This window comes from Macrobrachium nipponense, chromosome 25 (genome assembly GCF_015104395.2).
Source record: "Macrobrachium nipponense isolate FS-2020 chromosome 25, ASM1510439v2, whole genome shotgun sequence".
Classification (NCBI taxonomy): Eukaryota; Metazoa; Arthropoda; class Malacostraca; order Decapoda; family Palaemonidae; genus Macrobrachium; species Macrobrachium nipponense.
Genome location: NC_087214.1, coordinates 77,537,526 through 77,549,774, shown reverse-complemented (window position 1 = coordinate 77,549,774; position 12,249 = coordinate 77,537,526). Strand labels below are relative to the sequence as shown.

At 36.2% G+C, this 12,249-nt stretch overlaps 2 protein-coding genes and 1 long non-coding RNA gene across 3 annotated transcripts in view; 1 reads left to right on the top strand and 2 right to left on the bottom strand.

Moving 5' to 3' along the window:
* The window catches only part of LOC135199560 (uncharacterized), a 371,126-nt gene extending 362,052 nt beyond the window's left edge, over positions 1-9,074 (top strand). The window contains exon 5 of the transcript XR_010311095.1: positions 6,934-9,074. The gene's annotated coding sequence lies outside the window, so the exon portion shown is untranslated. The remainder of the gene's footprint in view (positions 1-6,933) is intronic.
* Positions 1-12,249, bottom strand: part of LOC135199117 (uncharacterized) — a gene marked incomplete at its 5' end in the record, with an annotated part of 413,213 nt that overhangs the window by 350,067 nt on the left and 50,897 nt on the right. The window lies entirely within an intron of this gene.
* The window catches only part of LOC135199565 (uncharacterized), a 47,705-nt gene continuing 45,903 nt past the window's right edge, over positions 10,448-12,249 (bottom strand). The window contains exon 3 of the long non-coding RNA XR_010311099.1: positions 10,448-11,497. This is a non-coding gene — a long non-coding RNA (uncharacterized LOC135199565). The remainder of the gene's footprint in view (positions 11,498-12,249) is intronic.

The following is a 12,249-nucleotide window of genomic DNA, read 5'->3' as shown; positions in this document are numbered from 1 at the left end:
GGCATTAACAATGAGTGAACCATATCCAGGTCTATGAGGACTGTAAAAATATCCTAATTAATTATAAAAAAATAAAAAACAGATGATTTCAAGTACGAATCCCAAAGAAAATTCGATATTACTGGTAGTAAGTTACTAGACAAAGAAGTGGAAACGGAGCTAATTGTAAGATTGCCAGGCAACATAAGAACGAGTCAAAGAGAAGATTAATCATGATTCTATGTGCCCTAACAAAAGTTTCATATTCAATTTCTCGTGCGCATCCTCTGAGGTTAACTTTTAAAACATTATTAATAGGTAGGAGATGCCACGAAAAACCCACTATGTAACTAATTTCTAAATAAACTTTGGGTTTTTCAAGAAAATGTAAAATTTTCCCATGAATGTGATTTACCTGGATTGTAATAAGCTAATGTTGCAAGTAAATAATCCATATCCATATCGTGATACTTCTAAATGTCTATGAGGTTCAGAAAAAATGAATTCATTTTGATGTTATAGAAATTCTATTTCCTTATTTTGTTTATTAATTTTAAAATGATTGCAACTCCTTAGCTAAAGTTGCATTGCGCACACCGATAGACACTTGTACCTAACGTCTGCCTTGCCCATAAGAAGTTCGGGCTAGCATTCCTTTCTCCAGTCAATCTGTTTTGCAAGCAGAGACGACACACAGATGAAGCCTGTGTAAGCAGATTATTGAGGTTAAAAGGAACAAATGCTGATACGGCAATGATGACGTCGTCACTTGGCAGGAGATTGCTCTCAGCCAGCTAAGAGTTACGTTACTTGCTGCAATAAATACGACTTTAGGATAAATTTATTATCTTTTAATACTCGACCCACACGAAAAGAATGTCTGAAAAAAAAAAAAAAAAAAAAAAAACAGTACAAAATTGAACAATATATTAGTTTCATGTTGGAAACTGCATGATTATGTTAAATTAAATATACCTTATTCAACTAATGAAAAAGGTTTCCATACAAATTCTATATATATTATTAGCCCTGTATAAGATTCATATAGGATTATTTCATAGATAACATTTTCACTTCTAGACTTCCTGACTTTAAAATCTCTTTTATTTTATTTTATTTATTTTATTTATTATTTTATTTATTTATTTATTTATTTAATTTTTTTTTTTCTCATTGACTACGAATATAAATCACCGGGACAGACAATATGTCAGTAGATTTTGGATATGTGTTCGAACTTTTAGCTTGTTATTTTTCATTACTAAAGCGTTAAGTTAGAGTTCAAATCTTTACGCATACTATTATTTGGATATTTAATTGATCTATGGTTACGTTTTGCTTATTGATTTTATCGTGATTCCTTTTTTGATTATAATTTGTAACCCTTCCGACTTCTTACGGAGTATTATATTGACTCCACTTGTATCCATATTTATTTTATTTTTTTTATATTTTTTATATATATTTGATAAATTAATGGTTGGCTTGAATATGTGGAAAAGTGTTCTAGCGGCGTACCGTATAAGGCTACTTGCGGCATCAATTCTATAGATACAAGATATAAATGATAAAGGTATTTAAAACCGCGAGAACCGCTATAATCCAGTTCGGATCCAATATCACGAGTTGTAACTCGTAAGACATTGACACTTCCTATTTAATTATCCGGTATTCTACCAAACCGATTGACTCTGGTGTAAATATATTATTGGTTTTCTTAATGGATAGGAATTCACACAACGTGTTAAGAGATTATTATTGATTTACACCACCCAGTCGACAGATTGATTATGTGTTGAATTCCATATTTACTGATTTAGCACTCATAAATATTCGTAACGCACTCAATTGCGGTGTTTTGTTTTAGTGCTATTAATTCTATATAACGTGTCAAGGAACTATTAACACTAAGAAGTGTTTATTCCCTCTGTCAGACTCGTAATTTCGTTAATAATTCTACGTATATTCTTTCAAGGATTGATTTGGCACAGGATAGGCCCTTACTGACAGGTGTCTTAGTGTGTCCCTTGTTTTCATGACACGTGTTACAATCAGTTATGTGCTTTTTATATCTGTAAGCAAAGTAAAACAGTGATTTGGCTTTCTGTGACATACTAGGGAACCACTGGATGACGGAATGCAACCAGTTTATGACGATTGGTATGAAAGAGATTATTACTAATACCTGGTCGTTAGCATCTGCTGTGTTCTTCGGGTTTTCCTCGTCACAGACCTACATAGAACATTACATTGATTACATTATCTGATACACATACTATAAATAAACTTTTGCTTTAGGGTTTCTGCTCGAAGTGGTTTTATTGTTTTTTGCCTAGCCACTGACCCTGTTTCCGTTTCGAAGTGTTTATTGTTTGGTGTTTATTGTTTTGCTTATCGCTGTTGACACTTGCTTTGTTCAGTTTGTAACAGTTCTGCGCTCCGACCCAGATATTCAATGCTCGCGATCTCTTGGGTTAAAGAATTTTCTTGTTTAGATACGGTTTTAACAATAGGCACGGATGTTTCTATATCTTTTAGTCCAATTAATGGTTCTTTGCTGTATGGTGCGGGATTGCGGGATAATGCGTCAGCTATGATAATTGCTTTCCCAGGTAGATATCTTATCTTGGCTCCAATAACCTGAATGATCATTTGTCACCGAGTTCCTTTTGGACTGTGATTAAAGCCTTTGAAAAACTCGGTAAAGGACTCATGTTCAGTAAGACTTTATCAGGATAGCCATAGATTATGAACTTAAAATGTACTAGTGTTAAAGATACCTAGCCCTTCCTTGCCTATTACTGCATATTTACTTTCAGAGGGCTTTAGTTTACGTGAATAAAAAGCTATAGGGAAGAACTGTTTATCATATTACTGAAGTATATCCCTCTTACCCCTGGTCTGAGGCGTCTGTTGCAATAAAAAAAATTCTTTATTTAAATCAGGGATTTTTAAGTTAGGTGAGCTGCATTTTCCGCTTTAAGATATCGAACGCCTGTTGATGCTTTTCAGACCATAATAAATCTACGCTCTTCTTCGTAAGATCTGTTAAAGGAGCTGTCATGATTGAAGAGTTACATATTTACATACGATTGTAATACCCACTACAGCGCAAAAGTGCTGTATCCCTCTTTTACGTTAATAAGTACCGGAAAGTTATGAATAGCCGACACCTTACCATAGACTACTTTTTAAGACCTTGACTAGACACATAAAACCTAGATCAACATGTTCGGTTTTAAAAACTCACATTTAGATATTTTACTCTGAGATTATTTGTCTTTGTCTCTGTAGCACTAGCTCTACTTTAGTGAATGTACTTCTAAGGTATTAGAAAAGATTACAAGATCAACCATATAAGCATGTAGGGTATCCCTTAAAAGTCTCCAAACACTATATTATAATTGGGGCGCAACGTAAGCCGGAGGCATACGTAAAAATTGATAATGTCCCCTGAGTGTGCTGAAACGGTGTATGAGGTACAATCACTTAGGTATGGTATCTGGTAAAAGCATTTAAGTAAGTCCAAGTTGGTGAAAAAAATTTATTCTAACCTAACAGAGATAAGATGTCGTCGGTACATCGCACTGGAAACTATCGGGAGTCGTTCCTTGTTTAAGCGACAGAATCTACGCGATACGCGAATCCGATCTTTTATGGCATGACATTTGAGGGAAAAATTATATGGGCTTATTTGATTTCCTAATGACTCCTATTACTAACATTTTTCAACTTCGTCATTTATCTCTATTTTGAAATTTCATTGAGAATCTATACGAAGGTACGTAAATATCTTTATGTTTGTCCTTAGACCGTGTTTTGTGTTAAATTACATCCGTTTTTCCCAGAGATCACTCGCTAGTGGAGAAACTTCCTGGTATTCAGGTAAAAGATAAAAAAAAAATTCTGCTGAATCACCTCTGCTTGAATGACTTTACGGATATTACTTTAGATAGATTTATCAGAGAGATTCATCTACGACTGGTTGGGCGGGAATTAAAAATTAGCAATCAACAAAAAAAAATGCGATATAACTTCCGTACCACGATATGTATACTTTTAGGGCTTGTTCGCGGAATCGTTATATTTCAGAGTGTCGGGAAGGATTAAAATTTCATTTCCCAGCAAAGTCTTTTTACAGCACTACGATATTCGAGGGTGCATGCTTCTCGAGATTTTGCGTGCAAAGTGCGACTGCGGTTGTTGGGAGAAATTCTGTTGGGGTTCATTTGAACAATGTGTTACGATTTATGAGACCAAATGTATAGTTTCCTTTATATAAGTTATTATTTGATTAACTGTATCATTTTTGTTCAACGGATTTTAATATGTTTGAAGGTTTATAGGATTTCCCTTTGATAAACACGCCTTATTTTGCAGGATGTAAGATAATATTTTGTATACCCCTAGATGAATCTTACAATTACGCTAGATACAGATCAATGTGTTTTTATAAACTATAGAGGTATCTGTAAGCGCTCGCTTATCAGACTTCTCATTAGGGAAGTTCGAACAACAGACAGTGAGTCCGTAAATACAGGATATTACGTTTACTAAAGAAATAAAACAAGATATTCTAATTTTTACGGCGCGTACGTTGGGCTTTATCCACCACTACTTATAATAACTTACGTATTAAAAAAAAAACGAAAACCTGCTCTGATTACTTTATACGGTCGTGTGGTTTCATAGGAAAAATCCTTTTTATCAAAAAAGATATCGGTATGTATGAACCAACATCGCTTTTCCCCACTCTGCTAGAGTCGCTTATTGTATGGAATTTGCTATGCTTTGAACACTTCGGCAGTTTTGACTGACCTTGACCGCTTGACTAGGTGACACAGTCACCGAGTTTGCTTGTTTGATTCTGAACGGGCTTACTGTTTCTATTTCTTTTGTATAATTAGGATCCTTCTCTTTATTACCACGGCAACGTTTGTGTGTTTTAGCATTATGTTGCTGGTTACGTATAAAGCAATGAATGACGAACTATTAGGAACTGAGCGATTACTAATAGACAAGTTATCACTACTGCATTCAATATTAACTGTTTGTACTTCATTCTTTGCTAAAATTTGAAATAGTGAGGGATCCTGGTCAGCGTCATTTAGCCTGATGAAAGTTTTTACAGACATGTTATTCCTTGCAATCCAGCCATATTTTAAAAGTTAAGTTGAGTCATTGAGGGTTCGATATTTTATATAACTCATAAAACTCAAGGCTAAACTGCGATCGGGACTTTGCAAAGGAGCATTTATTGTCATGACCCGAAATAGTGTTACCTCTAATTTATCTAGATTTGTACGGGTGGTTCCACTTGTTTTTGTGTGTTTTCTAATCACTACGGTGCTTAACGACCCTATCCATGCATCTGTATAAATACAGACGTCCACTGCGTAAACGCATATTCACTGTTTTAATATGATTTGTTACGTAAGGATTAATAATCACCCAAAAATGATAAAATTAACATAGTATATGATTATGATATCTTTCAGTAGAACTTCTGGAAACAGACACTCAAAGATAAAAACTCGCAGTAGCAATATCTCAATGATGTAGATAATTTCTGTAAAAAAAAATAACAATTATTAAGAATGTCTCGTAACTTCAGCCACAGGAATAACGAAATTCGACCTGCAAAGGAAACACTCAAAGTTACTCCAAATGAATAAAAATTGTACTTAGCTTGCTTTTGTGGGAAGTCACGGTGTTCGATAACGACACACGGCCTTGGTCCTCCTTCTCTATTTAGCGGACGACCTGGTTTGGCTTCAGTTTCCCCCGTGCGCGTTGTTTCGATGATTCGAGCCCTTGAAAGATCCGATGCTGCAGACGCGTTTCGGTTTGTTCTTGGAGTGCCGGAAACGCTCACTAACGATGTTTTCTTGAATGATTCTAATGAGAGACGAAGCTTGCGTTGTCGTAGGAAAAGGACACGTCGGTTTTGTTTCTTGAAGTTATTCACTAATGATGATACTAAGTTGCTTGAAGAATCTCTTGCTTTCGTCGTCGTTAAAGAGTTCTTGTTGTTTTCTGAAGTCGCTCACTAACGATGATACTATGTTGCTTGAAGAATCTGCTGCTTCCGTCGTCGTTGACTTCTTATGATACATGATTTATTATTCTGGTTTTTCTTCGTAGGACGTTGTAGTTCTTCTGGTACGCTGGCCACCAATATTAGGGCTTGTGCCTTGTATGATAAGGCGCCCTATGAGGTAATGTTAGACTAGCGATAATCTTACGCTAAGTCGGTTGGTATTGCACTTCCATCTTCAATGGAGTGTCTGGGGGTTTGTAGATCATTTACGAAGTCGGTATTATCTTGTTGGTTATGACGACGATGTGTTAAACTCATGGTGAGGAGGTTCTTGTAGAAAACACGAAATATAAAACTATATGTATTATTCTGAAGTTTTACATGGTGAAGATCAGATATGATTGTACAAGTCTTCTAATAACGATAGCTTGATCGCTTCTGCCAATGATGATGGCTAATCCTATTCCTCTACATGATGAAGCTTAGGTAAAGAGGTACAGGTCTTCTAATGACGATAGCTAACTCTGTTCTCCTCGTCTACCATCTCTGTTACAAGTTATGAAGGAACAGACAGTAGTTCGAACATATGAACATACATACAAATGACATAGTTTCATACGAACACACAATCAAAATGAGACACGCTACAGATCACGTAGGCCGTTTGAATTATAGGTCGGGGTAGTTGTCTCAAGCAGGGAGCTTGGACTGTTTCAAAACAAATGAATGACCACAGATGACGGCATGTCAACTTAGCCTACATACTTATTGTATACGTCATCTTTAGCGTCTCTAGTCTGATCACATTCCTGCAAGCAATCTTTTATATATATGGACTAACATTCCATATTTTTATTATGTAAACACTTACACATATAGGCAGGTAAAGGTTTCATGCCGCCATTGTGGTTCAGGTAGCTCTGAAAATGAGACAATTAGTTAATGCACACAGTTGCACACTGTTGGGTCAGAGGTAACAGAGATAGTTAAAAAAAAACCGATGTGCGAATATCGATATTTAGTCTGTTTCAGAAGGATTTTCCCTAAAGTCTAAAACGCTGAAATAAGTTGTAAGAATATCAGGTTTTGAGCATAATATTGTATGTAATGTACAAATCGTATGAGTCAGATTTGACGTACTTCTCATAAGCATGAGTCCTTTTTAACATAAGTTCAGCCTGATTTAGAAACGACAGCACCAGTGTGATCAAAGTTAGTGACTACTTTCTGTATCTAATCTAGGATTGTCAGGATATTATAAAAATCATCTGAAGTTTCCTTATCGCTTTGATATTTAAAAAAAACTGTCGTAGATAAGCGATTGCAGGAAAAGAACACAAGATGATAAGATCCGGAACAGGTTTGCCACTGAATGTTTTGGTCCAACTGGATGTCTGAATTCAAATCACTCATCATTTGGAATTTGCATCCTATTATTTGTCTTTAATCCAATAAAATTCTGGTTTTTTGACATATATTTATATCACATAATTCTGTACCATTTCAATCAAATTATAGAATACCTGTTTTTTATATGTATATAAAACGTATCACAACTGGACGCTGAATGTAAATGTTATGGGTGAAGGAGTACCTACAAGGTCAAAGTTTATTACTTTCTTTATTTCCCTCGCAAATATAATATGGATATAATCGTTGCAATTGACAACTAGTATAAAAATATTGGCCTCGCTATTGTTCGAGGTCTTTGACAAGACTGCCATTTTGTACTTAGCGTTTCTGTACATCCGTCAAAAAACTCTCTGCTTGAATCTTAGAAAGCTCGAGCAACTGCGACAGATAAACAAACTCAGGGTTTTTTTTTAATTTGCAATTTTCATATTCCATCCTTTTGATTTCAGGGGTAGCTGTATAATACAACATTATTAAGTAAGAAAATTAATTGATGTATTTGACCACCATTTATTCAGATGAAGGAAGAAAAAATATAAAAGATTTCCAATTAGTTCAATGAGGACAAATCTTTACTGCTTGTTTTGCACAGTTTATTGCAGTGATTTTTATTATAATTCTTTTTAATATAACTATATACAAATAAGATCCGAATGGGTCTTTTATTTTTATCCTCCCCGAGTAGGAGTAGGGGAGACATGACACAGCCACCCACCCCCTGCAAATCCTTTTCCCCACCCTAGGTGAGAGCCAGGTAGGTAGTGAAACGGGTGGGTAGGGGAGATATCCACCCTCCTCTTGCAAACCTGTTTGTCCGCCTCGGGTGGGGCAGGGTTGGTAGGGGATCGGGTGGGTAGGGGAGATATCCACCCTCCTCCTGCAAACCTGTTTTTCCGCCTCGGGTGGGGCGGGGTAGGTAGGGGATCGGGCGGGTAGGGGAGATATCTACCATCCTCCTGCAAACCTGTTTGTCCGCCTTGGGTAGGGCTGGGTAGGTAGGGGATCGGGTGGGTAGGGTAGACATCAGTGCCGGGGTCCAGCTCGCGTAATGGCTCGTGCCTTTATAATGTTGCCAGATTATGTTAAAACTGACATCAAAATATACCTCCAGAATTATAAAGGGAAAGGGAATTATAAGGGAATTCCCAAAGTAAGGAACCGAATGAGAATATTCTTTCATAATGTTCTCATTTTAAAAGTACATAAACATTCGGTTATTGACAAAGAAGCATTTTGCTTCTAAGCTAAACAGGGAGCTCAGATATGCGAGAGAGGAGAATCTTTCTTACGCACCTACTTTGAAGGTATACTTGGTCCTTCCCTAGGCGGCCGTTGTTGGGGTTAAGGTGCAGAAGGGAGTGTGAGGCCTCTTGTGTTCCCCAGAATCATTTTGTAGAGACCAACGTTTCCAACATCAGATACATATTACTATCAATGTCATTTTTGCAGTGGTTGATAAATAATATTCTTTTGATACAATGCCTGTAAATTTCTATTCTAAATTATGTAGTGAATCAGATACCCAAAGTGATCTGAGGACATTTCGTGTCTGCTTGATGTAACCATGGCATCATTATTTTGTTTTTTCTGGACAGCAGTTTGAACATGTTTTTTGGCGTCATTAAAAGGACTAGAAAAGAATTATGCTGATTTCTTATTATCTCTTTTCCCCTCGTTATTTAAAGGAAGTGCCGTGAATGCTTTGAAAAATTGGAGTTCCCTTTCGTCGAGTTTCATAGACTACAGTGAAACTCTTGGATTCCTGTATCCTCTTCGAAAGCTCTCCCATTATGCAAACAGAACACACACACACACACACGCCTATAGACAACTGTATCAGTATTCCTGCAAGTATGTACTGTATGATATTCTCGACCTAAATCTCAAAATGCGTACAAAATCCTACTTCTTCTCATTCATCTATAACGAGTCATATCCTGGAGACATACTCCCTGTTCACCTCGTCTCCAGACTGCCGAAAAATCAACTGCTTTACTAACAAACGCTTGCTTAGCATACTTCTGAAGGACATATCGAAGATTCCTTCACTGTTGTCAGGAGTAGTTAAAAAATTAAATTTCCGATATCTCTGATCGTTCCCAAGCTCATCATGTATTTACTTTGTCAGGGATAGGAAGTATTTTGTGGCTCCTATTATTCAGCGCTTTCTATGGAAACGTATTCAGTTTTCTTAACGAAGTTTGTTCAGACGCTGTCTGTATTCAGAGCGAAGAAAACAGTCTTTCCTTCGCGTCCTGCCAAAGACAAAAATCGCTTTCACTCGTATTAGAGAAAGCCGTCAAGGAATGTGAAGAAAAGATGTCAGTTCGACTTCTTAGGTCCACATATCCTATTAGATGATATGTAAAACCAGGCTTTGTCAAATATTTTCCCATTAATACTATATAATACACACACACACACACACACACACACACACACACACACACACACACACACATATATATATATATATATATATTTAGGTGGCAGTCAAATGTCAGTGATAAAGCAATGGGGCTCGGAAGGTCGATGACCACCATTCATTTATACATATATATATATATATATATATATATAACTTATATATATATATAGTATATATATATATATATATATATATATATATATATATATATATATGTATATATATATATATACTATATATAATATATATTATATATATTATTATCTATATGTATATATATCATACATACATATATATATATATATATGTATGTATAATATATATATATATATATATATATATATATATATATATATATATATATATGTGTGTGTGTGTGTGTGTGTATGTATATGTCTATATGTGTGTGTCTGAGAGAGAGACAGAGACAGAGAGCGAATTAGAAGAGCAGGTAATTATGGTCCTTCAATATTACAATACTATTTAATGTATTTCTTTCACATCCGTCACAAACAGCAAAGGGAGAAATTTCCCTAGAAATTAAATCTCACGGGCATTTTCAAGGACGAAATAATAATCATATGCGGTAATCTCAAAAGCATTTATTTGACGAATAACTGATGTATCGAACAATTTTTCGGAAACGTTGACAAGAATCTCCAATAATAATGCAAGATGCTTAATGTTCTGAAATGTCTAGATGCTGTTGCGTGTAAAGGTAAAACACTAGAACGATTGGGAAGGGTCTAGTAAAAGTAAACTTTAGCTAAAGATAAACGAGAGTTTAGCTGAAGGCAAGGTTCAGACAAAACGAACCTTTAGCTGGTGGCAAGGCTGAAATAAAAGGAACCATTTGCCGAATGCAAGGTTGAGTTAAAAGGAACCTTTAGCTGAAGGCAAGGCTGAGACAAAAGGAACCTTTAGCTGCATGCAAGGGTAAAAGGAACCTTTAGCTGAAGGCAAGGCTGAGACAAAAGGAACCTTTAGCTGCATGCAAGGGTAAAAGGAACCTTTAGCTGAAGGCAAGGCTGTGACAAATGGAACCTTTAGTTGCATGCAAGGGTAAAAGTAACCTTTAGCTGAAGACAAGGCTGAGACAAAAGGAACCTTTAACTGAAGGCAAGGCTGAGACAAAAGGAACTTTTAGTTACATGCAAGGGTAAAAGGAACCTTTAGCTGAAGGTAAAAGTGTCAAAAACAAAACAAATCCCTAGCTGAAAGAGTGTGACTAAAGAAAGTAGCGGAAAGTCAAAAGAAAGATTCAGTGGAAGATGAAGGAGGGACAATCGAAAGATTCAGCCGAGGGTAAGACAACACAAACCTTTGTGAAAGTTAATGGTAAGATAAACAGGAGCCATTGGCTGAACTAAGGGTAAGGCAGACGATTGTTGAAATTGAAGCTGAGACAAAAGATTAATTTAGCTGAAGGTAAGGAAGGGTAAGGCAAAACATATTTCAGTTGACTGTGAGGAAAGACAAAAGACAGCTTTAGTCGGTCATTCTACATCACGAAAGTCATGTTGCATTCTCGAAGACTGTGAATCGACTTGAAACATCTCATGTTAAGTATAACACAAGGACGGGATGATCCTTCAGACCTCCTACCTGGAGCTGTCGCAGGTGTTGACGCCGGGACGCTGCAAGAAATGAAAATGCACAATAACTCTCAAATTTTTTAAAGAATGAATCGGAAAATTGATGATGTTTCAAGAAAGCAGGTGAATGAAACTGCAGTCAGATGAGGAACTGTAGCACCAAAATAAAGCTTAACATTTTTCTTTCTTCCTTCAGATTTGAGTGGGAATCTCACCCAACTACGATTTCTTTCCTTCGGAGAATGCAATTCATTGTACTCGTAACGAACCGGCTAAGGACTTTCATTGGTGACACAGAAAGGCAGATTTTGTGATTTGCATATCACTCCTCTGTCATAAATTTGATTGATTGGGTTGTAGCAGAATTGATATTTTCCTCTTATGGCCACCTGGAAAAGAGGATGAATCAGTCACCAATGAATCGCTGTTTTTATTCACCGCAGCTTACCTATGAATCATTTCAAGTTGAACAAGGCACCAACAAAATCTGCTCTCACCACTTGTTGCCTCTTAAATCAATGACTTTATTGGTACCTTAATTATTTTTCATCGCTATTACATATTAACTTATTTCGGTTTAGGTGTCTGGCAATGAAATGACATTTATGACAATGGTTTGACATTTTCTCGGGTTTTTCGCTATGCGGGTTCATTATATTGAAGTCAATATAGTGCAATTTATGTGACCAATTCAGTATTACCCACAATGGAAAGGGAAAAGTGATGTCATGAAACTGAGTGAATTACATTCTTCCCTCGAACTTGGCTTTGATGTCTCCATCGAGTTCGACACA